General features: G+C 40.8%; 1 long non-coding RNA gene across 1 annotated transcript; it reads left to right on the top strand.

The window, feature by feature from the left end:
* The first annotated feature begins 11394 nt into the window (after nt 1–11394).
* On the top strand, nt 11395–24870 carry LOC140705772 (uncharacterized). The gene is made up of 3 exons (XR_012085279.2): nt 11395–11954; nt 15703–15955; nt 18907–24870. It is a non-coding gene; the product is annotated as an uncharacterized LOC140705772 (long non-coding RNA).
* Nucleotides 24871–27384: the final 2514 nt, after the last annotated feature.

Here is a 27384-nt window from a genome sequence, read left to right as displayed (position 1 = left end):
CCTATACATCATGATTGGGAACACAAGAGTGTGGAGATTTTGGTCCTGGTCTCCAGTAATGCATTCTTACACTTGATTGTCTTTTCTAATTTCTTCATTGCTTCCTTTCCAAGTCTCAGCCGTCTTCTGATTTTTTTTGGCTGCAGTCTCCATTTGGATTGACAGTTGAACCAAGGTATACAAAAAGTTTAACTATTTCAGTTACTTCATTGTCAACATTAAAATCGTTTAATTCTTCTGTAGTCATGATTTTGGTCTTTAACATTCAGCTGCAGTCTCGCTTTGCCACTTCTTTCTCTTTCACCACAACTCATTTCAAGTCATTACTGCTTTCTGCCGGCAAGATGGTATCATCTACATATCTTAGATTATTAATGTTGCTTCCACCAATTTACACTTCCCTTTCATCTGATTCTAATCCAATTTTTCATATGATATGTTCTGTGTACACATTGAACAAGTAAGGGGAAAAATACACCTATGCCTTACACATTTGCCTATAGGAAAGTATTCTGTTTCTCTCTACACTGTTCTAATGGTAGCTTCTTGTCCACAATATAGGTTATTCATTAGGACAGTCCTGAGGCACCCCCATTTCTTTCAGAACAATCCAAAGCATCTCATACAGTCAAAGGCTTTGCTGTAATCTGTAAAGCATAGGCTGATATTTTTCTGAAATTCTTTGTTGCGCTCCAGTAGCTAAAAGATATTTGCAGTATGATATTGACTACCTCTTCCTTTTTGGAATCTAGTTTTTCATATCAGGTGCTTCTCGCTCCAAAGCCTTTGTTGCAACTCCTCGAGCATCCCTTTGCTTGCACGGGAAATTATGGCAATGGTTCTAGAGTTACTGCAGTCCTTTGCATCTCCTTTCTTAGGGATCAGAATGTTTATTAAGTGTTTCCTGTCTGTGGGATGTTTTGTTTTCCATATGTGTCAGCCTCTTATTAGGATTTTGGCAGATTCAGTCTCTGTGGCTCGAAATAGTTATATTGATATCCTATCTACCTCTGATGATTTGTTACTTCCTAATGCTTTCAGAGCAGTTTCACTTGCTAGAATTCCAGGTTCTTCATCATAGGATTCCTCTTCAAAGGAATTTGTCATTCTTTTATCTCTTTTATAGACGTCTTTAGTGTACTATTTCCACCTTCTCTATTTTATCTTGGTCAGATAGTGTACTTCCCTGTTGGTCTTTCAGTGTTCTTAATCTAAAACTTAAATTTCCCTTTGATTTATTGGATCTTCTGGAAAACATCTCCTGTTTTTCCTCTTTTTTGTTCTCTCTTTGCTCTAAATATTATAATAATTCTCTTTGTCTCGATATGACATTCACTGAAAAGCTGCATTCAGAGTTCTGACCCTCTTCCTGCCACCATTTACTTTTGTTTCTTGCCTGTCTTTTACAATTTTAAGTGTTTCTTCTGTCATCCATCTAGGTTTTTCTTTTCTTGTAACAACAGGAATTGTATTTTTGCATCCTTCGCTAAGAATATATCCGGTTTCAATTCACAGTTCTTCTGGTTGATAGTCAACTGAGTTTAATAATGTCCCTTATAGGGATTTAAAATTCACCGGGAATGTTTTTAAAGTAGTATTTTGGCACTACAATTTTTTTAGTGTTCTTTGTCAGATTTACTTTAATGTTGAATGTTAACAGTTCATGATCAGTACCACAATGTGTTTTTCTTTTCTTTTCACTACAGAAACTTAATTTTTTGCATTTTTGTCTATTGATATCTCTGGTTTTAATACACAGTTCTTCTGGTTCACTGTATTGTATTAGATAGCTCAAAGCAGCAGTGTTTCTGTAAAATGGCATACACTTGAATTATACAGATTATTGTAACTGCAGCAGTGCTTTAGTTAAGATATTCAGACTTGTGGAGTAATTACCTTATGCTGTTTGATAATCATTTGATACAAAGAAAAAATAAAAGTAATGAAGAATGTTAAAAGAGTTACAGGACTTAGCATGTGTCTTACAGAAGCAATGACTAACATCAGAGGATCCATAAAAAACCAGCTGGAGCATCAACAGAGCTTAAAATCATATGTAAAATACATTTACGTCTTCTGTGTGCTGTCTAGTTTGGACCCAGGCTTGTAAACTGACACAAACATGGACTTAACACTTTAACACTCCTTGGATCTTATGTTGCCATTATGTGATTCTACAAGTCAAAGTATTAGAGTTGTGTCAAACTTGTCTAATCACTGTTATGATCTGCTTAATTGCATGTGGCAGTCAGTAGAGAATGCTAGTGCCCTTTAAATGTTCCACACTATAGAATATACATCACGTCACAAAGCTGTGAAGCTGTGTATTTGGTATTCAAAAAAGAAGCTGGCCTGTTTGTTACTTGAGAAAAAAAAATAAAAGAAAATATGTGACAAGGTAATACATATTTGTTGTGAAAGCTGCATCCTATGATCTAAAGGTTCATAGCTTTGTATAGGTATGCTTCCATACATTTTTGCTAACCATAAGACAGCATGTTGAATGGCATGGGCTGAGAAGGATTCGGTTCTTCCCCGGTTCTTGGTGAGATTTAAAAAAAAAACACCTATTGAGGGCTTCAGAAGAATTTACACTTTTGTCAGTGACATCAGATTCAGGAATCACATTCTTACTGTCATATATATCGTTGTTTTTAAGTATACATCAGAGGCTTGGTCCAAACCAAGTGCATAGCTTTCTCAAATGATCATTTGTTTCTGCGTTTGAGAAGGAGAAGGACATGGCATGTTGGTTAATTGGCCTCTGAGCTAAGATGAGAGAGGATGAGTGGGTGGGGAGGAGATACAAGTCCCTCTTACATGAAAGGGCATTAGTGCTTGAGGAGGTTTTACTGATTGTTCCCACTGTTTCAAAAGTATATCTGTCAGGCAGCCCTCAAAGCTTTCTCCTTGAAGATGAATGTGTTATTGACTAATGACATATTTCACCCAACTAAGGCGGTTGAGGTTCTTTAATTAAAACAGAGTAGGTAGCACATATTACATCAAACATTTATTTTAGCTCTGAAGTTTGTGAAATGCCAAGTAATAGATTCATGCAGGGATGCACTTAGAGGGGATTAATGACTTTTGTTAAACTGGTAATTATTCATTTTCATTTGAATACATTACCCGGAGAATGTTCTCGGAATGCCAAAATAAGTGGCTGAGGGAAGGAAGAGCTGTACAATAGGCTTGTTCCTTTGGTTCTGTAGCTTGGAATCACATTTATACAGAATCCCTCATTTTACTCTGATGGTCATTCTAACTTGCCCTCTTTTGTTAGCTGGCCAACTCTCACCTGATATTTTATGTCATTTGGATAGATATTGTAGTAAAAGCCAGAAAGTAGTAGTTTTAAAAGCCCTAAAGATCACATGTGTTTAGACTGGTTAAGGGTTAGAGGAAAAAAATAAAACAGTTCTAGATCTTAGGCTAAGAGGTATTCTAAACTCTGCCCGGATCATTAATCTCAGCAAATTCAAAGAGAACACGGTGCTGTTTTAGTAAATGCGGGAGATTACAAAGGATCCCAGTGGTGAAGCATCATAGCTGCACCAGTAGAACTCGGAAAGATGAATCAGTAGGTTAGATAATGATCTGTAAGACCAGTCACAGATGTAACACATTAAAGCAAAAATGGGGGGTGTATTCTAGATATTGGAATTGTAGTTCACATTCTCCCTTACCATCAGTAATGCAGGCCAGGGGTGATGGGTGTGTTTGCTGTCCAACAACATTTGGAGGGGGGGACCCCCCATTTAAGATACCGCCTAAAGTGGTAATAATTTGTGACAGTTTTGCTTGCCTCTCAGCTTCCTTGTGTGACCTTTAATTACTTCTCCTAAGAGGTTTGTTCATTGTATTCTCAAATGTTTTGATGGCTGGGATCCGATGGTTGTTGTGAGTTTTCTGGGCTGTTTGGCCATGTTCTTAAGGTTTTTCTTCCTAATGTTTCGCCAGTCTCTGTGGCCGGCATCTGCAGAGGACAGAAGTCAGAACTCTGTCTGTGCTCTCAGCAAATTCAAAGAGAACATAGTGCTGTTTTAGTAAATGCAGTAGATTACAAGGGATTTCAGTGGTGAAGTATCATAGCTGCACCAGTAGAGCTCAGAAAGATGAACCAGTAGGTTAGATAATGACCTATAACTCCAGAGCACAGACTGAAAAACAGCCCGGAAAATTCACAACAAGTTTGTTCATGCTTGCTTAGAGACTCTATATCACAGGGCTCAGAACCTGCAACCCTCCCAGTGATTTTGGACTCCATGTGTTATGTCTCAGGTATAATTCTGTCCTAGTGGGAGGTGTAGTCTAGCAACAACCGAAGGGCCACAGGCTCAACACGGTTGTTGGATAGGAGTGGAATTTTTCAGCAGTCAGGTAGAAATAAACTCAAACTCTTTACATGCAGAAAGTGGTTATAAAAGAGCCTTTTGATGATGGGAAGGAGGGAATGTACATTTCCTAAATGTGAAAAACTTGCACACCAATAGGGACAGGTTGAAATACCTGGAGTGGGCATATCCAGGTGGAACAGAGAGCATAGAAAGGGTATAGTTGTCCTGAATTTGTGTGATGTGTGGAAAGCATGGGAAAAGTATATTAGAGGGAATACTGTACTTTCATTGTCAAAGAGAGGGGAGAATTTAATAAACCAATATTCATAAGACTAATAAGTTCTTCTCCAGAGTGCTTACAAATTATATTTGGGGGTTGGCACATGGAAGATGAAGTGATCTCTTTCCTTGCAGCTCCAGAGGGCAGCACCTGAAGTCATGAATTTGAATTACCAGAAAGGAGATTTTGACTCAGCATCAGGAAGAACTTCAGAGCAGAGGTGTCCAAAGCTGGAATTGGACAACCTTGTACAGTGGTGTGGATTCTCCAAAACTGGAAACATGTACTCAAGTAAATGACCATCTCTCAGGGATATTTTGGGCAACGGGTTTCTGCTTGGCAGGTGGTTGAATTCGATGACCCCTGTGGTCCCTTCAGGCCCTTCTGTGATGTGACAATCTCTGTTAAGTCCTAATTCCAGTGCTGCTGTGCAAAGGCATCTCTACAATGGAAGAAGCCCGTGATTCTGTAAGAGAGCGTTGAAGGAAGTGTTAGCAAACTTTGTCCACATGGGTAAGGGTAGTCGCTCTATCAGATGATGATTTTTCTTCTGCTCTCAACCTTTTCCAGAGCTCTGTTCCCAGTTAAAATGGAAGGCTAGAGCTCTGTAAATTAAGTGTGCCTACTTGCCAGCAATTGATGGTTCACTTGAGAGGATGGCATAATTTGTTTCTCTGCCTGAACAATGAAAATTTACCCAGCCTTTACAGAAATAATCAGGGATTATGTAAGCCACAATGCGTTTAGAAAGAAGAAATATGGAGAAGATCCAAAATCTGCCTCCTGACCACTGCCCCCCCCACACATTACCTCAGCTTTTTGGTTTGGTTTTGTAGAGAAAAAAGTACAAAATTTGTCCTCTGTTTTATAATATTGATTCTCTGTATGGGGAGAAGTATATCCAATATACACTTGGCCATATGCTGTTAAAATACTTAATTTCCAAGTATGGTCAGATTGGTTGTAGGTTTTTCAGACTGTTTGGCTGTGTTCTGGAGGTTTTTCTTCCTAACGTTACGCCAGTCTCTGTGGCCGGCATCTTCAGAGGACAGGACTCAGAACTCTGTCTGTCTTCTGGTGTAGTGTGTGGAAGAGCCTCAGGTATCCCACACACTACACCAGAACACAGACAGAGTTCTGACTCCTGTCCTCTGAAGATGGCAGCTACAGAGACTGGAGAAACGTTAGGAAGAAAAACCTTCAGAACACGGCCAAACAGCCCAAAAAACCTACCACAACCATCGGATCCCAGCTGTGAAAGCCTTCAAGAATATATGGTCAGATTGTGTATTGTTTGGAAATATTCAGCATGTCTAGCCTGCATGCCATTTTTGATATGCTGAATATTTCCACCCGAAAATGCAAGCGGGAGGGAGCTGTCATAACAACCCTTTGAGCAGAACCTAAATTTGTCTCTGCTCTTAGACAAAGAGAGGCAGCCACTGGAGGTAAGACTTCTTGAGTTAACCTTGCCCACTAAAGATGCTCTTATTTTCAGTATTGGCTTCTTTCAGTAATTTCAGATAGACAGCTTCTAAAATTCAGTTCATTCAGTGTAACTAAAGAAAGCTTCATGAAAACACCTGATTTCTGCATATTTGTCGGTTAATCTCAGTTTGATGTACAGTAAGTCACCTAATGTTGAAACTGCAAAAACAGCCAGCCTGTATGGCTTTCCCCACCCCTCAAAAACAGCCTTGTCGCCACCACTGCCTGCCTCTTAGCCCCACCAAGCAGCTGTGTGCTTTCCTGCTTTCATGCCCGCTCTGCTTTCCCCTCCATTTCTTGCCTCCTGACCTGAAAAGCTAAAGGGAGAAACCCCAAATGAAAATACCTGAAAGAGCCACTCCCTTTCATGGCAAAAAATAAAGGGGCAAAACAGCTAAAAACCTCCCAAGCTGAAGGGGGAAAATCGGAACAGGATTGAAAGTGTGCTCTGTGCACATCCCTAGCATTTGCCTCAGGGAAAAGATGCTGAGAGGAAGCAGCCAGGTGTTGGGAGCGGCATGCTGTGTGCCACATGGCTTGCCCTGCCTCCCTTCCACTGACCTGCTTTTTCAGGCACAACAGATGGCACTAGTAGTTGAACCAGTGCTGAAATAAGGTGCAGCAGCCAGTGCTCTCATGGAGTGGGAAAGGGTGCCATCTTGTTTTAAGTCTGAGGTAGGAAGCGTCAATTCTTAAAACAACAACAACAACACCCTCCTGTTTATAAGTATGGGATATTGTGCTTCTGTATCCATGATTCAAAATGCCAGGAAATGGACCAATATTACACAATATGGTGCCGGCACTGGCAAGTTTTACATAGCAAAGGGCAAACAGTATGTTGTCAATACCAATGGCAGCAGTCAAGATGGTATAGAGCAGGGGTCCCCAACCCCTGGTCTGTAGCCTGGTGTGGGTCCATGGGCTTGGCAGGACCAGGCCATGGAGACAGATCTCCACCCCCTCCCTGCATGCACTCCCCTCACACATGCCCACATGCACCCATGGCCTACTGTTCCACACACACTGGTGCCCTGCCCATCCCTGCGAGTGCACCCCACCCACCCGTACATGCATGAGCCCCCGCCTCCTGCGCGAGTGCAGGGGGGTGTCCAACCCTCCTACACACACACACCCCAACTGGTCCACAGTTTGGAAAAGGTTGGGGACTACTAGTCTACAAGATGCCCTTCACAAATTGATACCAAGCAGGTGAAGATCCCAGAGGAGAGGGAGGCCAGCACCAAGAACAGCTGAGAAGCAGTGGCACTCCTTCTATGCCAAAATATTTTGCAAGCCTGTTTGCCCGTATTTAAAATATGTTTACCCCACCTTTCTCCCTTAAAAAGGACCCAAGACAGCTTACAACATTAAAATACAGTATTTTATGCTAAAAACATAAGTACAAGCTGGATTCCGAAGAGGCAGAGGAACTCGAGACCAAATTGCTAACTTGCGCTGGATTATGGAGAAAGCCAGAGAGTTCCAGAAAAATATCTACTTCTGCTTCATTGACTATGCGAAAGCCTTTGACTATGTGGACCACAGCAAACTATGGCAAGTTCTTAAAGAAATGGGAGTGCCTGACCACTTTATCTGTCTCCTGAGAAACCTATATGTGGGACAGGAAGCAACAGTTAGAACTGGTCATGGAACAACTGAGTGGTTCAAAATTGGGAAAGGAGTACGGCAAGGCTGTATATTGTCCCCCGGATTATTTAACTTATATGCAGAATACATCATGCGGAAGGCTGGACTGGAAGAAACCCAAGCCGGAATTAAGATTGCCGGAAGAAATATCAACAACCTCCGATATGCAGATGATACCACTCTGATGGCAGAAAGTGAGGAGGAATTAAAGAACCTTGTAATGAGAGTGAAAGAGGAGAGTGCAAAAAACGGTCTGAAACTCAACATCAAAAAAACTAAGATCATGGCCACTGGTCCCATCACCTCCTGGGAAATAGAAGGGGAAGATATGGAGGCAGTGTCAAATTTTATCTTCCTGGGCTCCATGATCACTGCAGATGGAGACAGCAGCCCTGAAATTAAAAGGCGCCTTCTTCTTGGGAGGAAAGCGATGACAAATCTTGACAGCATCTTGAAAAGCAGAGACATCACCTTGCCAACAAAAGTCCGAATAGTCAAAGCTATGGTTTTTCCTGTCATGATGTATGGAAGTGAGAGCTGGACCATATAGAAAGCAGACCGCCGAAGAATTGATGCCTTTGAATTGTGGTGCTGGAGGAGGCTCTTGAGAATCCCCTGGACTGCAAGGAGAACAAACCTATCAGTTCTAAAGGAAATCAACCCTGAATGCTCACTTGAAGGACAGATCCTGAAGCTGAGGCTCCAGTACTTTGGCCACCTCATGAGAAGAAAAGAGTCCTTGGAAAAAACCTTGATGTTAGGAAGGTGTGATGGCAAGAGGAGAAGGGGACGACCGAGGATGAGATGGCTGGACAGTGTCTGCGAAGCAACCAACATGAACCTGACACAACTCCGGGAGGCAGTAGAAGACAGGAGGGCCTGGCGTGCTCTGGTCCATGGGGTCACGAAGAGTCGGACATGACTAAACGACTAAACACAACACATGCTAAAAACAATTCATATACAAAGGTGGCTTTCACAGTCAGAAACAGAATCCTCTTGCATGCATGATTCTCATAAGCCTGTTTGCTCAGAAAAAGTTAAAAATTTAATTAAGAGTCAGCTGATTGGGCCCTGCTAAAAGTTTCCTTTTTGAAAAACTATGTGGGGAGACTCTTCAGCCCCAGAAATTCCGAGATGATGTTTACTGAACGCACTAGAACAAAACACAGCTACTAAGTGCTTTTGTATATATGGGGAAATATATGCCTTACAAGATTGAACACTAATTTCCTGACGATTCAGGGCAAAACACCCTCATTTCTGGAGGACTGTCACTCCATTGCTTTCTTTAAAGCAAGCCTGTACTTTTTTACTCTTTAAAGAAAACCTGTCTTTTGACTTTGTTTCTGTAACTTTTAGTTGCAATGCTCTGAACAAGTATCTCTTCTGTCCAGGGATGTGGGCAATGTATCATTTCACAAAGCATCTGCTAGCAAGCTTGTACCATGTATACTCAGTGCTATAACAAAGTGGCTGTTTTATCACTTTGAAAAGCTTTTCTTGAGGAACAATACTTCAACCCCTGCAGCCTGAATTCTTTCCAAATTAAAAAAGTGGGTGGGGGCAACCATTCTCTTTTAAAATAAGCAAACCTGTCATTTCAATTGTGTGATCTGTTTTAAATCTGGTCATTTCTGTCTTACACATGTAAGACAGTTTTACTTTTTAAAATCATAGCTTAAAAACCATTGCCGAAGCTTCCCCAAATTTGAGACAGAGCAGGAGCAGACTGCTACACCTGTGTGAAAGATGGTGTTGATCCAAAGCCCAGTTTCAAAGTTATAATGGTTTTTTTGGGCTGTCCCCATTTTTAGAATTGCCTTGTAGACTGTTGCACAGTAACCTAGATGCACTCTCATGCAGCTATGATGTCTTAAACATACTGGAGGTGGAGAGATGTGCACCACACTTGCAAAAATGTGTTCCTCTAGAGGGCAGTAGAAATACAGGTAGGTAGTTGAGAGCCTTGGTGTGTGTTTTTGTTTTGATTTCACTTCCACTTACATGTGTAAATAAATGCAATAAATGAATGAATCAGCAGCAAGCACATTATGTCCTTATGAAATCCTACTTTGCTTGCGAGCTCACTAGGCAGTCTTAAGCTAGGTGCTCTTCTCTTGACATTTATTCATGTCTGCAACAGAAGGATGACTAAAGGAAAGTCCTGTTCCTCCATGCATCTGAATGGCCCCCATGGTAATAGAATTCTGGAGGAGTTGGGTTTTTAGAAAGATCTCCTTATGTTTTTATTATAGTTGTAGCAGTTATTTAGATGATTCAGATGATGCTGATGAAGTGCTTTGAACACTCAGGAGAAATGCTATGGAAACACTAACTGTGATTTAATTCACTCCACCAATCCATTCTTCTTGAGCTCTGCTTCCTATCACGTAAGGACAGATGTCATTTTGTTAAATCAGAATTCTACATCCGCTTTCTCCAATCTGGTACCATCAGCTATAGCAGTGGTTCTTAACGTGGGCGATAATGCCCCCCAGGGGGCGATTTCATTTTTCAGGGGGGCGGTAGAACGAAAAGGGGCGGTGTGGGGGTGGTAGAGCAGAAGGGGGGCGGTAGGGGGCGCTGGAGCAAGCCAAATCTGTGAAGATGGCTGCAGCCTTTTTACAATGTGCATGAATATATATTTTCCTCCAATCTTAATTTAGTTTCAGAGTTTTCATCTTGAAATTTTTAGTTCCTGCATTGCGGGGGGGTTTTATGCACTTCTTATATTTCTTTTTGCGTCTTAAAATTCGCTTGCAACTAAATCATTAAATTTTACTTTTTGGGAGCTTTTCATTTTCTTGGAATTGAATTTTGTTTTCAGGGGTCATTGGATTTAAGTGTCTTAAATAAATAAATAAGTAAGTAAGTAAGTAAGTAAGTAAGTAAGTAAGTAAGTAAGTAAGTAAGTAAGTAAGTAAGTAAGTAAGTAAGTAAGTAAGTAAGTAAATAAATAAATAAATAAATAAATAAATAAATAAATAGGATATCATCACCGCGGGGGGGGCGATGATAACTTCCTCAATGGCTCAAGGGGGCGTTTCTTTCAAAAAGGTTAAAAACCACTGAGCTATAGGGTGAGCAACAACTCCCATCATTCCCAGCCACTGGGACCAGTGACCAGGGCTAATGGATAATACAGTCCAACACATGTGGAGAACACCAAGGTGGGAGAGGCCCACTTTCCTACAGACACACTAAAGTCTCCTTCTTCATATATTACAAGTGCTGAATTAAGAATTATTGTTCTTAAAGCACTAAACATACAGCACTCTCTGTTTTCCACCTGGAAAAGGTGCAGCTCCACTACTGGAAGAAGGGCAGCATATAAATGCAATTCAATCAATCAATTAAACAGCTTGGCATTGCTTATCTAAAATGCCACTAAAAGTGTGAGCAGGCAACCTATAGTCTTCCATAGGTTCTGCACTTCTGCTATATAAAGTGAATTATCCAGCAACTCAAAGACACACACACACACACACACACACACACACACACACACACACACACACACACACACACACACACACACACACACACACACACACACACACACACACACACACACACACACACACACACACACACACACACACACACACCTGGGTAGGACATAACATATTTTGTTGATTATGTTGCTTCATGTATTGTCTATGGTGGAAAATGGGATAATTTTTATCAGAATACTGGATCTTCTCTTTTTCTTCTCTCACCCGCTCTCTTTTCATGCAGCATCCAGAATGCATGACTTCATCTCCTTTATTAATTTGGACCTTAGGAATGCTGGCTTTCTATCAAAACCTACTAAAATGTGCTGAGCAAACACCAGCAGAAGTTGGACTATGCTGGAGCTTCGATTTACAGTTACCTTACATTCAAATAAGCTTCCTAAGAGCAAGTTTGTCCTCCTTTTTTACATTCCTTTTTTTTTTAGGAGATCATCTTTAATGAGACAACTTTGTCTTCTTGTATTAATTGGATTAGACGCATAGGGCATTGCTAAGTCTCAAGTAGATATTTTCAAACAATAGACTTTTTTAATAACCTTCCAGTGAAATTATGCTGCAGAAGCTCTTTCTTTTTTTAAATTGCAGTTGCACAGCCGTTAACTCTAACAGTCATCATCGTTTCTGTCCTTGGACGTCATTCAGCTTGGATCCTCAGGAGATTTAGGAGCTTGTTCTATGGTAAGAGAAAAACAGATGCCTCTTTAGTCGATATGTACTCTTCCCTTCACTCCCCACTAAAATAACTGCTGGGATTTGGGGAGAAGGAGATTTTGCAGGACTTTCCATAGATCAACATTTGTTGTTGTGTATCTAACATATGTATGTCCCTGAACGGCCAAAAGGAGTTTTTTTCCCCCCAAAGGCAACTATTCTCCATCTGTAATTTTGAAGATTTTTAAGCTGTGCTATGTTGATGACATTAGGTTTGATTTATTTTATTTGCTTACAATGATGGTCCTAACTGATCAACAGAAGAGCTGTTTTCTAATCACAGCAGAATGCGACCATAGATGCGTTTGGTACAAGGCAAGGTGGTGTAAAAATGTTAAGAACTGAGCACTATCTTGGCAAGAATTGACTTTTTGTTAGAACATTCCCACCCTGTTCCATTTATTGCAGGTACTGAGGTAGACGAAACAAGCTACCTATCGGTAAGCTCTGCCATCTTGCAACAGCTTAGTTTTCCAGGCAGGCAATAGGTAGAGATGGGGAGGAGACTATTTTTGGAGCACAACTTCCAAAACCCCATAGCAGGCATGGCTACTGGCCATGATGACTGTGGGATTTGGGGAGTTGTCATCCAGAAAAGTAACATCACGTCTCTCAGAACAAGTCAGTAGTTCCCAACCTTCGGTCACACAGGTGTTTTTAGACTGTAATTCACAGAACCTCGAGCGACACAGCTGATGGTAGAGGCTTCTGAGAATTGCAGTCCAAGAAAAACCTCAGTTACTCAAGGATGGGAACCACCGGAATAGGTGATGACAGCCCCACTTCCCCCATTCCTCTTTAAAGAGTCACAGGTCCTGAGATTCTGAGGTAAATATTGCAGGAAAGTTACTTAGTTGAGAGCACCCAGAGCCAGAACGACTACTGTAAAAGCAACTTTTCTGCATGGTGAGTAAATTCTCACCTAAGGTATATTTGTTTCTTTCATGTCCATATTGCGTTTCTCCCCAAGGAAGGGGCCATCTCCTCCATCTGCTACTTTTGCACAAAGGGGCTCTGGATTTCTTAAGCAGTGTTGTTCAAATGGTGGCGGGAAGGATGTTGGGGAGATGAATTATTCTAAAGTAGTTTGTATAGATGAGAGCTATGGGGGGGGCAGGAATCCATACTGGACACCCTCATCTCCTTAGGGATACCTAAATACCACTCTTGGGACCCCAGTTTTTGTTTAAAGATAGCATGGGCGAGGCTATAAGCCAACCCCCCACACTTCGGGCACAGATTCTCCAGACATAGGCTGCACTCAAAAAAGCATATTGTCGTTTGGGGATTATGGTAGTTGGAGTCTGAAGAGTCTCAGTTTGGGGAATGTTCATTAATACTTTGTATAAAATTATTGGAAGAGGGTGGCTGTAGGAAAGGTTTTCTGTAATTTCAGTTAAACAGCTATGTGCTATGAGTTCTAAATTTGTTACACCAGTCTAATTCATAATGTAGACAGATGCAGACATGTAAGACAAGAGAACATCAGACAGCCAACACACACACTCACACACCCCTAACATAACCACTAGTTCTAAGCCAAGACACAATCTAGGTGAAGTGAAACACTTTTTAATATAGGAAATCCATGCAGACCCTTCTATGCAAGTACCTGTGTTGCTCTGTGGCAGCAAAGTAAATCCATATATCCTGGCATAAGCATTTGTAATAAAGTGGGCTTTTATGATATATTAAATCTATTAGCATCTAAGGTGCTACAGAACTTTATGGAAAGGAATGCTTTGGGAAAAGTGCTTACTTGCAACCAGATTGTGACAGTGATAGTAGTGACAACTATGAAGTATGACCTGGGCTAAAGCATTGCAAAGGGCTACAAATGAGTGTGAAAAAAGGACCATGCTAACATTAGCATATTGTCGATCATCTGTTGGTGGATTAGTTTTCATCTTTGGCTCATCTTTCATCCATGCTCAGTGCTTGGGATAAGGATGAATCTGCTTAGTAAATCTCTGCTAAATATTCTAAAATTTTGTAAGAAGGCTGATCATTAGGTGAGCTTAATTTGCACACAGAGTATTCAAGAATTATATTAATTTCTTGATAAATGTGACAAAAGTAATATTCTTCCTGCCATAAAGTAGGCAGTCTTTGTGTGTCAAGGAACTGTGTCATCTGTTCCTATAAGTATTTGTGCAAGAATGACAAAAACGTATTGGGACAGTTTAATTTTTGTCAGACACTGTTTGTCTGCCTGTCCGTCCGTCCGTCTGTCCATCTGTTTAAAAATATACCCCACCTTTCTCCTTAAAAAGGATCCAAGGCACATCAGTAAAATGCAATATTTGAAAGCTAAAAACAGTTACAAATATTTAAAAAGAAACAAACAGTACACTAAAATGTTAAACAAAATCAGCACCAAAAACACAGTCAAAGCAACAAGGCACAACAATCCATTTAAAAACTTCTCTCAGTCTATCTTTTAGTAAGAGAAAGTCAGCCTGAAGCGACTTTCCTGCTTGCAAAAGGACAGCTAAGATGGGGCTGGCCTGGCCTCCGGTGGGAGGGAGTTCCAAGGTCTGGGAGCAGCAACAGAGCACCTATGGGTGGGGCTGAGAGAAAGGCCTGCCTAGATCATCTAAACACCCAGGGAGGCTGTATTGACTGTAGTTTCTTCAGTCCATAATGTCATGTTACAAAAAAACTGAACATGATACTTCTGTCATAACTATCTCTAATAAGCCTTGCTATCTATGCAGACCTGCCATTGCCTGAATGTTCCTGAAATTTCCAAGCTTTTTGGCTAAATCAGAGGTGGGCAATTAATTTCTATAGGGGGGCCACATGAAATATCTGAACTGTGTTCGGGGGCCGAACCAACTTTACTTAAAAATAAAATGAAACAGTGATGTTATGATTGTTTTTATTTTAAACTTGTTAATCTTCACAAATACTAAAGAGGTTTTTTTTTTGCAATATGTTAAAGATAAACAACTGATCAGCTTTAGACAAAAAGCTATAAATGATTTTGATGTTCAAAACTGTCCGCAGGCCGGACAGCAGCAGCTCGTGGGCCGTATGTGGCCCTTGGGCCGCACTTTGCCCAGGTCTAGGCTAAATGGAACTGTACTGTTTAGGGTGGAAGACCCATTATTTCACACCACAATCAAAGCAATAAAGCCAGTGTGTGCTTTCGTGGTTAGAGTATCCCGAGTGAGAGGAAGGAGGACTTGTTTAAATCCCTCCTGGACTATGAAATTCAGTCCAGCCAACCTCATAGGATGCAAATGAAATAGGAAAAAGAATATCAGGAATGTAAGCAAGGAGGGAGGGAAGACCCAAGGTTGAAAACATTATTTTTGGACCTCAGCTTCCAAACAACAACTGGCTGTGCTGTCTGGCCATTCCTGGAAGTTGCAGTGGAAGAAAGAAATATTTTGCAATGTCTGGGAAAGATGAGATATAAATAGGAGAATTGAATAATTATTCCTTCCCCACATTTAAGGGCAGCTGAATTCCTTTGTTTCAATAAGTGTGAAATACAGCTTTAGGTTGACATGTATGGAGTCTAAAGTCATAACCTCTTGTGACTCCCATCTCACAATTTCCCCATCTTTTTAGATACCTTCCTATACATATTTCTCCAGGATGTAAAAAAGAGCAGCTAGTGGTGCTATCACCAATCGAATGTCCTGTCTTTAAAAATACCATGTTTTATTTATACCCCAAATGGAGCCATTTCTTCTTTTCCCCAAAGGTCTGCAGCCTTGCTGGCTGAAATGGAGCCCTTCCTGTTGAACCGTCACCAGTCATTCTTGGATTCAGTCCATGCCTTTGATCAGTGGGAATAAATCATTGCACAGCCACAGAGGTCAAGCCTGTACTCCCTCGCTGAGGGCTGTGTCCTGTAACTATCAATAACAGTCAGATTCAGAAAAACTGCAAATCAACCAGAGCAAAGTGTTTTCCTGAAAGAAAAAAGAAAAAGAAAAACCAAGGACCTACTGCCTGTAAGCATAAATAGATTTTGGGATGTTCCTGAAAATAATCCTCTCTTGTGAGGCATGTTTATGCATGCTATTCCGGTCCTTTTATTAAGATAATGTAGGAACCTTTTTGTTTTTCTGCCTCCTGAACACTTATTTCCACCACATAGAACAAAAGCAAGGATATGCTCTCCATGATCCTGCTAAAAGCCGGAAAATGACTATACAAAGGAAGACAGTTTGAGTATCTTTATTTAGCTACACTGCAGAACGTCACCAGTGGGAAGAATAGGAGGGGCAGAGGGATGGCTTGGATATGTTTACAAAAGTGGAAAGAAATTTTCTGGAAAGTAGGCCAACCCTGATAGGAGCTATCGAGATTGATTTTGGCTATATTCAGTTGACTATATTGAATGAAATACTGCTGTAAGAGAAGGCTGAAACTGAGATCAAGGAGAGATGGTACCATATTGGACCCTCCTCTCTGCAAAACTTAAGAGATCCTGAATTAGCAGCACACTTTGCTTTGCTTTGAATAGAAAGCAGTTATTTCCCAAAAATTTCTGGCATACTGTGATTCTGGACGCATGGGGCAGTAGTACATTCATGTCAATACAATATATGTCAACTATGCAAGAAAAATGTGGCTGCGTCACAAGTCATTGCCGTGAAGTCCTCTGATTGTTGCCATTCTTTCTAGACGTGACCATGAGGTGAGAAGGGCCTCTATAGCAGGCAGAGTATTCTCCAATGTACACTTTTAGGAGTGTTAACTACTCCTTCATTTTCCAGTTCTGGCACACACCTAGAATCGTGGCAACCTACATTTTTGTGGCTCTGAAGTTTGAATTGTTATGGCGCCTCTTTTGCAACCAGCAACAAGGTCTGGTAACCACTGTTATCTTCTTTAATTGGGTTGCTCCATGATAAGTCACCAGAGTTGTTGTTGTTGTTTTTTTAAAGTAGACTAAAGTCATTTCTAGGGATGTGGTGGCGCTGTGGGCTAAACCACAGAAGCCTGTGCTGCAGGGTCAGAAGACCAAGCAGTTGTAAGTTCGAATCCACGCGACGGAATGAGCACCCGTCGCCTGTCCCAGCTCCCGCCAACCTAGCGGTTCGAAAGCATGCAAATGCAAGTAGATAAATAGGGACCATCTCGGTGGGAAGGTAAACAGCGTTCCGTGTCTAAATCACACTGGCCACATGACCACGGAAAGATTGTCTTCGGACAAACGCTGGCTCTATGGCTTGAAGAGCGGGATGAGCGCCGCCCCCTAGAGTCAGACACGACTGGACAAAAATTGTCAAGGGGAACCTTTACCTTTACCTAAAGTCATTTCTGGGGCCTCTCTGGGATTATGAGCTCTGAAGCTTATTTAATGATGGCTTACATCATTAGTTACTGTCTATTGTTACAGTCATTAGAAAAATGGGAAAAATTGGAGAGAGCCCTCCTTGCTTCCCACAGGCTCGGAGGTCAGGACCAAAGAGAGAGACTACCAAGCAAAGGAAGCAAAACAAACAAACAGGAAGAAGGGAGGGGCAAGTCAAAGTCAGGGAAAAGAACTTTATCAATAGGTTAGTGGGAAAGGAGAATCCTTTTAGGTCCTAAAAGCTTCCCTCTCACTGATACCCAGAGTGTTAGAAAGCATGTAAGATTGCTATTATCTCAACAGTTAAAAGGGCAAGATATGAGCCATGCGATACACGATTTCCTTCTCCAATTGGAAGAGGAAAGAGAGGCAGTTCTGAACTTCTAAAGACTTGTCTGTAGAGGGTGAACCAACTTTGAACTTGGGAGTGGTCTGTTCAGGGCAAAATACTGGAGGATTTGTATAGTTAGAGCAGTCTGTAATTACTTCATTCATCTGTTCATTAAAGTTGAATTGCAAAGGAAACCTTAATGCCAACATTTGTGTCTGGATCGGGGGGGGTGTCATCTTTTGGAGCTCTCCAAAGACCTCATGGAGTATTTGGAGGCACACACAGGTAGCCACTTGTAGATAATGGAAAGAAAAATAATAAAAAGGAAACATATCCCCAAAAGAGACTGTGCCGTTTGCCCAGGTCATGAATAGAGTGGTGTTGGAGGGGCGGAGTCATGAGGTATAAGAGACTCAGCAGGAGGAGGAGGAGATAGATAGGGTTTTGGAGGTAGAAAGTTGAGAGTTTTGGAGTTTGGGAAGGAAAGTGGTGTTTGAGGGTGGATAAAGAAGAATGTTTGTTTAAGAGTTAACAACATCATTCTGTCAACACCTGTATCGATAAACAATTTCTATTTGGTTCTTTTAAAATGACATATGGCCTGGACCTCTATAATTAATAATAGGTATTGTTGATGAAATCAACGGGTGGCAGCTGAGGGGCACGTAGCATGAGCTCCTAGTTCGGTAAAACAATCAGGGGCCGTGACAGAGACAAAACAGGGCAGAGATATGTATGAAATTTGCACATTTACGTATATGCAGATATGCCTATTTGCAAATAATCTCTATAACTTAAATGGAAATACATTACATCTTACTGTATCAGAGAAGAGTGCATAGGTGGTGAATACACCTGCCCTGCCTGTTCTCTGTTGATTTGATTCTCAACTTCAAGCCACTGTTTCCCTCCTTAAAGTACTTTGTCCTTCATATCAATTGAACTGGACAGAAGACATCTTCAGTTCTGAGGACTCTTTATGTGGAGAATTGGTCCATTCAGGGGTAAAATAAAGCACATGGCCACCTTACATCGGATGCAGATGTTTCAGCGACTGCAACTTCTTCCCTAAGGAAATTTTGTATGTAGCTTTCTTTCCTCTTTATAGTTTGCAAGTAAAGAAAGTGTTATTCCTGTTTTGCCATGCTTTTAATTAGCATGCAGGTCTGCCTTGTGTTTCTATCCTCTTCCTTTGATTTCCTTAACTCTTATTCTCTCTTTGTGCCAATGACTTCAATTGATTTATACTTCTGTTTTTTGTTTGTTTGTAGATGTACTGATGGTGTTGCTGCTGCTTCCTTGCCTGTCAGAGGCAGTCAGGCTCTTCAAAGGAAGGAGGATGACTGATCCAGGATCAGTTTCCCTGAAGGCAACAATGCAGACAGCACAGAGCTCCTCGGAATTGTTTCTAGAACTGCTGAACTTCCAGCCATCTTCAAATTCAAGCTGCTAACAGCTATTCTTTTCTCCCTTTCCCTTTTTGTAAAGCACTGCAACTCTTGCTGATAAACTGCCAGTTTGGGCTTGTGATGATGATGGAATTCCTAACCATGTATTCCTACTGAGGAAATACCTTCAGACCACTTCTTAAAAACAAAAATCAATTAAACAAATAATGAGTCATCCACTTCCAGTAGCCTTGTTATTATATTGCCAACTTCAGTTTCAATTTCCACACCTCGCCAACCAATCTGTTTTCGCTTTCTGTTGATATTTGCAGCTTCCTCAGCTGGAATTTATTTCTTGAACCTTCAGTGACATCATAGCAGCATCATGGTTTAGCAGGCAAGTGTCTAGCAATCTAATTTTCAACTTTTATAAAAGGCAAGTTGAAAGTGCTTAAGTGCTTAATATTTTAAGTATTATACAGTGAATGCTTAGTGGCTGCCCCAAATTCCAGTCAACAAATCATGTGAGGTGGCCTTTTGTTAGGTTCCTCAGAGGTTTTTCTCCAGGAGATTGCCGTACAGTATTTCGTTAACATGTTGTCCACTATGTTTTATGTAAAATGCTTAATGCCTATACTGAAATTTTCTTACAAAATTCAGTTCAAAATGTTCTTATTTGATGGTGCAGGGCCTTGAAATCTAACTGAACCATTTGATTAATGCCCCAATATCTTAATCAGCTTCCACTTCATGGCTTTATTCACATTTTCCCCCTTTAAATGAATCTTGCTTTTCTTGTGCAAAAATTTCTAAATGGAAGCAGTTGAAATGTTAATGCTTGTGACATGTTCTGTGAATTTCTAATGAAGAAAAGCACTCTCAACTTGCCTACAAGCACCAGATGACCTTAGATCAAAGTTCTCCAGCCTTTTTCTGATAATGTGTACCAGGTGTGGTTGTATAGTTTCCACAACTGTTTTAACTTACATGTAGTAAGTATATAAATGTGTTGGTCTCTAAATGGATATTTGAGAAGACATACACCTTGCTTTTGGACTAGTTAACTGTTTCAACATTCTCCCTGTCCATTTTTCCATGGGAGCAGATGTGGAAAAAGAAAAAAGCTCCAGCTAGAAGGATTGTTTTGTTTTGGGGGAAGCTACAACAGTTAAGCTTATATTGGCATGATTTTGGAGAGTAAAAATACTTTTAGAATCAACCATATGAAATGAAATTAAGAGTATTTGATTCTAGATCCCTAGAAACAAATTAGACATTTTTTCCTGACGAATTAGATTTTTTTTATCAAGCTGGGTGTGCGTTAATTCAATCTTACCAAGTTTTTTACATATCACAAATCTGCCTCTATTTGGAACTCCTTGTGTTTTCTGAACTCCTTCATGGGTAATATAAGGATGCTCAGAAACACCAGAGGCATCTCAGCCACTCTTGAGACTCAAGCACCTGGCTGTTTTCTTACCAGTCTTTAACGGAGGCTTTGTCCCTCCGTTTCTCCTAGTTAACTGTTTGACTTAGTCAGTGGGACTGGGAGACAGTAGTATTGGGTACTTGCTTAGAAAATATAAGGTTTTCAAGTCCTTACGCCTGTGCCTACATCCATCATCCATCTCTGTCTATTGCACTTTAACTTCCATGACTATTGAGCAAAAAACAAGTAAATAGAAGATTTTTTTTTCATTTAGATTCTACACTTAACCTTCCGAAGTGCTGCAGGTGTCTTGTTCAGGAAAGCTCTAGGAAATACAACATTTTCATGGAAATTGCTCCCCCCCCCAAAAAAAAAGTCAAAAAAGCAGTGTAAGGGGAAGCATACTATTTCACACACAGACACGTACACACGCACACACCATGTTTGAAGACTTCTTTGTTGTTTGCAGAGAGAGAGAGAGAGAAAGCAGGCACAAGCCTATCCTTATTTCAGAGACTTCCACTCAACAGAAAGAGTTGCTCTTGCTTTTATTCTTTTGAAACTGGTCTGGCCTGATCTCCTTAGAAGAGACTCTGCAGAATTTTATCCAACAAAGCCATCAAAACTTTTTTAAAAAAGTTATTGCTATTTCTCTTTTTAAAAAAAAGCAATATTCAAGCCTTATGAAATGGAACTCAAAAGTATTTCAAGCTGAAAAGCTAGTAGACATAACGTAGTCACCAGAACCTACTAGTTCTGTTTCTAATTATGGGTACCTAATTATGACAAACAGGAAAAAAAAGTTACAGCTCTTTGTTGAGTTTCACTGATAGCTGCAAGGGAATAAAGAAGGATTAGATTTCAGAATCAAGATTTGAATTTAGACAACTGAACAGGACAGATTCCAAATTATTTCAAGCTGAATCAGGTTGTTTGCTGAGTTGGAGTCCAGACAAAAAGTAGTTCCATCTATTACTGTCATCAGACCAGATGTGTATGAAATGTACAGTAAGAGAGACTGGCAATATGTTGGCTTAACTATATACAATGGGCAAAGCCAATCTTGATGGCTCTCTAATACTTGCTCTGTTTAAAATTCCTACATGCTTCTATGTAATGTCTTTACTTTAATGTAGTTACCTGTAACAATGTACTTTGGTGCGAGCCAACAAGGATCTGTCACAGTTACATTTCAAAAGCAATATGACCAGTAGAACGAAAATTGGTGTATTGATGTTCTAAGCAACACTTTCTAGTTATTTCCAACTTTTATTGTAAGTACACTTTAAAGACATTCGGATATAAATGTTTGAAGTTTTCTGTCATTTTCTTATAAATCTTAATGTGCTTTTTTCCTGCAGTAACAAAAGGTGGTGTGCTCTGCAACAATAACATAACAGGTTACTTCCTTTACTGGCCAAAAACTAATGAATACTGTAAGAACAAATTTAAAAGATCACTTTTCAAATTGTTGTTTTAGCAGAGGCCGTAGTCAAATGAAGTTAAAAGCCAAGTTACAATGCAGAAACATGTCATAACTGGAGAATGTTATCATTTGGTGTTTTTAGGCTAAATTCCTAGAACACCACTATGAAAGGGTTGCAAAAGTTGCTTGAAAGGTTGCAAAGAAAAGTCCACAAATGCAGAATGTGCACCGTCACTCCATTTATTTTCTGCCATCAAACAGGCTTTCCCTTTAAAAGGCACTCATTAAGATTAAAATGCACACACTTGTACAAAACATGTATTTCAGCACTGGGTCACTCGTTTAGAGTCACATAAGAGCCATCGTCCCCAGACTTCTTGGACTAAAATTCCCAGAAACCTTCACCGATGGCTGTGTTGGCCAGGATTTCTGGGAAATGTAGTCCAATAACATATGGGGACCCAAGGTCAGTAACCAGTATGTTAGAGGATGCCTTTAATGCAGGATGAGGAGCATTTGGCCCTCCCGATGTTACTGCAGTGCCATCAATGAACCAAGGTGTCTCCTGTCAGCTGGCCATGCAGGACCAAGCTGAAGCCTTCACAAAGGTAGTTGTTAGCATACCTGAGGCGTAGTCCCAAAACATCCAGAGGGGCACCACCTGCTTTAAAGGCATGATGTGACTGTTGTTTAATGTGTGTTTTTACAACATCTGGAAGCCCTTGAGCCCAGATCAAGATCACAGCACAGTGGTGGGGAGCAGAGCAGGGTGGATAAGTTGTAAGACAGTAGATAAAGCTTCCTGCACTGTCAAAACAGTTTGGGAGATTGAGGCAGTTTTGTTCAGAGGGTACAGTCTATGGCCCAAAAAAAGGGGGGTTGCCTCCTCCCACTGTGCTTCCCTTGGGCCATCTGCAGGATACAGAAAAGCATTTTGTCTTCTTTGACCTTAAGTTCATAGCTAAAATGAAATCTGAACATCGAGATTCAAGCTATCATTGACAGTTCCACGGACACAGGTTTTTTTTAAAGGGGGGGGGGGCAGAGAGGTCTGCACAGCAAGGAAACTGCTTGTTGGAAAAAAACCCAAAAAGAAAGAAAGAAACAAAAAAAAACCCCTCAAGGCCAAGTGGAGGAAATAAAAGAACAGTGAAAGGAGCCATAAATATTTTTGCTGACAGAGACATGTCAGGAAGTGGCCGAGTGAGGCACCTGGGGGAATTCCGCCTAGCTGCTTCGAGCACTGGCACCATTTGGAGGAATTAGGCAAACAGACAACTCTTTCATGTACAGCAGCAAAAGAGAGAGAGAGAGAGAGAGGCCGTTAGAAGACGGCTAGGCATTGGAGAAAAACAATGTTGAGCCATGCACACATATTGCTTTTTGTTCTGTGCTCAACGGTGGGATTGCAAATTTCCTTGGAAGCTTGCTGAAAATAATGAGTGCACACAGTTGAGAAGGGGGAAAAAAGACATAAATGCCAGATTTTCTGAAAAGCAATCTATTATACAAAAGTACTTCAGCCTGGGCTTATTATGAGAAGGGAAATAGGCAAGAGGAAACGGTTGTACTTATATTTTGCAGCTTCAGCTGGCCAAAATTTGGTCTAAAGCAAGAGGCTGTTTTTCCTCAGCTCATGCTATGTGTTTGTGAATCTTTTAAGGCAACAGGGACCTATAAAAAGAGCAGAGTTCCTGTCTTATTTCCTCTCACATTGTTGCCATGTGAGAGAAATTCATCTTGCACAGATCTCTATAGGCTGCCTCTGTACTATCATCTGTTTTTTGGCCAGGATCCAAAGAATGCTTTTTGAACATCTTGCCCAGAACTTGGGTCATTCTCAGTTTTGAATTTTTAGCTTCGACAACATCAGACACTCTTACGCTGTGTCTGATGAAATCTATTGCAAACTGCTTTTTAAGTGCCCTTCAGTAAGGGAGGCTGGTGGGAGAAGGAGATAAGCTGTTTGGGAAACAGACACCAAAACTCCCTGAGGCATATGGGCCTGTATCCCTTCCAATCCAGGCCCATGCTCTCCCTCAGCTTACCTAATTACAAGCTGTATCCATCAGGGTTCTTTCATCCATAAAATGGATGCCACTGGAGAGTTCCATTCTTTCTCTATCATGTCCTCCCTCTGCATGTTCCTCAAATCTGTTCTCTGGAGTAAATTTGTGCAACTTGAAGAAGGAAGACAGGAAGGGAAACCGCTCGAGTGAATTTCAAACACCATCGTTTTCTAGCTTAATTTGGTGTGGAATGATAGTTTGGGGTAAACTCTTTATCTACTGTATAAATCAATATTATACGTGCTTCAGTTGGGATCCGTTACCTTAACAGCTTTACCTCATCCATATCTAAGAGGCTTTCTTAACCCAGTTTATAATTTGTGCACTGTGTAAATAGTAATCGATGAAGCTGGTTCCAATGCCATTGAATTTATGGTCTAAAAGCGATTCGAGGAGAACTGAAGATAAAGGCTAGGAAAATGAAAAGGTTACGCCATGCTTGAATTCACTGCAACGTCTTTTGTGGAGAGAGGGAGCAAAGAAGTACAATTTGGCAAGGGATCATATGAGAGAAGCCGATTTCAAGGGAGAGATTTGAAAATATGACACAGGTGATAAATGTGCATCTATTCACAGCTGGAATTGCAGGCACAAAGGGCAGCAGCATAGCACACAAGATGAAGTTGTTGGTCTGGCTTTTGAAATCACTGGAGCAGAATGGAGAGAGAGAGAAAAAAATGAGTCACCAAGAAAACATACAGCAGGGAAGAGGAAGTGAGAATTAAGGATAGGACTTAAGTGTTTTAATAGAAGGAAAAAGCCCAGAAAAGAGGTGCTTTTTGTCTGTGTGTTCATTCATTGATTCCCAAAAGAGAGCCTCTTAAACACAAATGTTTCATATCAATAAAAGATAGACACACAAAGGTTTCAGGGAGCGGTCCTCTCTTTCTGTTCAACCATTCTTTCATCTCTTGGATGTCAAATTGCCTGGAAAATTTTTCATCCAGTAGCATCATGAGGGCTGCTATCAGCAGCCAATCAGATTGCCCAGGAGGTATGGAGCAATCATTTTGAAGGCATAACAGTTCCTGGATTTATTGGAAACCAGTGGGAGTGCTCGTTTTCTTTTTCACTTGCTCCTTGTGTGCGCATGATCTCCTGGTGTCCCCACCCCATCTTGTACTGCCTGCCTGCCTAGACTTTTGCCTTGGATCCTTCCCTTCTTTGATTTTTGGGGATTCCCCCCCCTCAGTTTCTTTGGATTATTATTTTTGCTGCTGCTTTTCTTCTGCAAATGCCCATCTCTATTTCACCATGTTTTTTGGTGAAACAGATCATAAGTCTTTTCTATACCAGGACCCACCTTTAGCTTACACCTGGCATATGGAGCACATTTCACTTATTTTTTCATAAATGTTGGTTTCCCTCTCTGTCCCTCCCTAATTTTATAAATTGGAATAAATATTGTGCCATTTAGGTAAAACTTCCATAAGCCTCCTTGTTTGTCTTACACTCCAGCTGGAGATACAGGATATAAAAGATCTTTCAAGAATATGGTATCTCCAACAGCAAAACAAAACAAGTAGCTGTGTGATCCATCCATTGAAACAAAGTTCTGACCTAGGTCCTTTATTGCAGGGGTCCCCAACTCATGGTCCATGGCCCAGTGTTGGTCCATGGGCTTTCTTTGAACTGCCCCCCCATGGTGGCCATATTGTGCTTGTGGGTGGGCATGTCGCGCTCACGCGCATGAGTGCAAGCATGACACACCCACCCATGAGCTTGACACACCCACCCATGAGCATGACAGGCCCACCCGCGAGCGTAACATGACCACCAATAGGTGCGGGAGTGCCCCGTCCCCCTGCACACAGTGCCTGTACCCCCCAACCCGTCCATGGTCTGAAAAAAGTTGGGGACCGCTGCTTTATTAGGTAATCAAAAAGTTACAAACATGGAACCCTTGTTGTAACTTATTAGTGATCTAAGGGAGGTGGTAACCAACCCAGAACTTTGTTTCACAAGCTTGTTTACCATTAACTATTTTTCCCCACTATGGTTTTCTCTGAATATAAGATATTTTGGAGTATGTAGACATGTTGGCACATGCTGGGGGAAGCCAAGTTTATCCACAACTTCTCAATCCATAAACACTACATGTACAATGCTATCAGGCAGGATAACTGACTGGTTTCTATCTCTCCGTACCTTATCTTATTAATTATTGATGACATTTATATATTTTTGCTACTGAGTTCAAACTGTCATACAGGGTTCTGGTCTTTCTGACTTTTTATTCATAAGAACCCTATGAAGTAGGTCAGGCTAAGCTACCCAGTGAATTTTTTTAGTGTGGATTAGAATCCCTTTTTCTTATTCTGATACCCGAACCAATACACTACACTGGCTCTTCTGCATGGTAGTTCTTTCATATCCTGACTTTGTGATTTTTTAAAAAAAGCAGACAGTTCTGTGTTTCCCAAGGAAAGTCCATCTTCTCATCACCTTGGAATGTTGTGCACAGCAGCTGCAAGTATTTTTGTTGTGGGGCAGGGTCATGGGAACAACTGAGAAGCTCTCAAGCAGATGCATGCATGCATTGTCTTCCTCTTCCTGTGTCCTAGGAATTGTGTCTCCCATTCTGTGCTCTCTGCATATGCAATTAGACACTTTTCTCTAGTGTCTACAGCATCCTATTTGCCATTGACATTCAAGTGAGTTTGCAATGCTGTGGTTTTCCATTTTGTGGCGATTTCCAGCTGGCAGCTGGGAGGCTTGTTGTGACATGCAAATGCTCTTCAAAGGAATCATAGATCACTGTAGATAGCAGAGACATCTGATTCTTCTTCATGTGCTAGATAAGTCCATTCACACCAAAGAACATTAAGTCTCCATTCTGCAACTTTAAAACAGACTGTTGTACGTAGTCTGTATATCAGGGCATGGTTCCACTCTTGAAATAAATCAGGAGCTGGATTAGTGTTTTTGAAGTTGCTTTAAAGTCTCATAGCTATGCATTCCCAGAGTGAAACGTCTGCACCAGAAAAAACTAAAATAAAACCCTGCCTTGATGCAACTACAGGAGAATGCTCTGGTTGCTGCTACATCCTTCTGGAACCACGTTTTAGTTTTTTGTCCTGCCAACTCACTTCCCGAGTTCAGATGACTTGGGCGGAAGGGACAAAAGCCACGTGGTATGATTATTAATATATAATTAGGGATATATATAATGCTGTAATATATAGGGATATATATAATGCTGTAATATATAGGGATATATATAATGCTGTAAATTGCGTCTGGATTTGTCAATTATATAAAATCATATATATTATATATAGAGATTTTATTATAATACTGTATATATATGATTTTATATAATGACAAATCCAGACACAATTTACAGCAGCGCAGGCAACACGTAGGAAAAACACAATTCAAAATAAATCACATACATGATAAAATTAAAATAAACAAGTCCCTAGCGAGTGTTAAAA

This window comes from Pogona vitticeps, chromosome 3 (assembly GCF_051106095.1).
Source record: "Pogona vitticeps strain Pit_001003342236 chromosome 3, PviZW2.1, whole genome shotgun sequence".
NCBI classification, from domain to species: Eukaryota; Metazoa; Chordata; class Lepidosauria; order Squamata; family Agamidae; genus Pogona; species Pogona vitticeps.
Note: the sequence above shows the minus strand (reverse complement) of the source record. Positions and strands in the feature narration are given on the sequence as shown.